Here is a 602-nt window from a genome sequence, read left to right on the forward strand (position 1 = left end):
CAGCTGAAGACCTGCAGCTGAAGACCTGCAGCTGAAGACCTGCAGCTCAAGACCTGCAGCTCAAGACCTGCAGCTGAAGACCTGCAGCTGAAAAACTGCAGCTCAAGACCTGCAGCTCAAGACCTGTAGCTGAAGACTTGCAGCTGAAGACCTGCAGCTGAAGACCTGCAGCTGAAAACCTGCAGCTGAAGACCTGCAGCTCAAGACCTGCAGCTGAAGACCTGCAGCTCAAGACCTGCAGCTGAAGACCTGCAGCTGAAAACCTGCAGCTGAAGACCTGCAGCTCAAGACCTGTAGCTGAAGACTTGCAGCTGAAGACCTGCAGCTGAAAACCTGCAGCTGAAGACCTGCAGCTGAAGACCTGCAGCTGAAGACCTGCAGCTGAAGACCTGCAGCTGAAGACCTGCAGCTCAAGACCTGCAGCTCAAGACCTGCAGCTGAAGACCTGCAGCTGAAAAACTGCAGCTCAAGACCTGCAGCTCAAGACCTGTAGCTGAAGACTTGCAGCTGAAGACCTGCAGCTGAAGACCTGCAGCTGAAGACCTGCAGCTGAAAACCTGCAGCTGAAGACCTGCAGCTGAAGACCTGCAGCTGAAGACCTG

At 54.8% G+C, this 602-nt stretch overlaps 1 protein-coding gene across 1 annotated transcript in view; it reads right to left on the minus strand.

The window, feature by feature from the left end:
• LOC119424890 (BRCA1 associated protein) overlaps positions 1-602 on the minus strand; it is a 16,808-nt gene that overhangs the window by 1,197 nt on the left and 15,009 nt on the right. The gene's annotated exons all lie outside the window — the stretch shown is intronic.

This window comes from Nematolebias whitei, chromosome 18 (genome assembly GCF_014905685.2).
Source record: "Nematolebias whitei isolate Nwh7 chromosome 18, NemWhi1, whole genome shotgun sequence".
Lineage (NCBI taxonomy): Eukaryota > Metazoa > Chordata > Actinopteri > Cyprinodontiformes > Rivulidae > Nematolebias > Nematolebias whitei.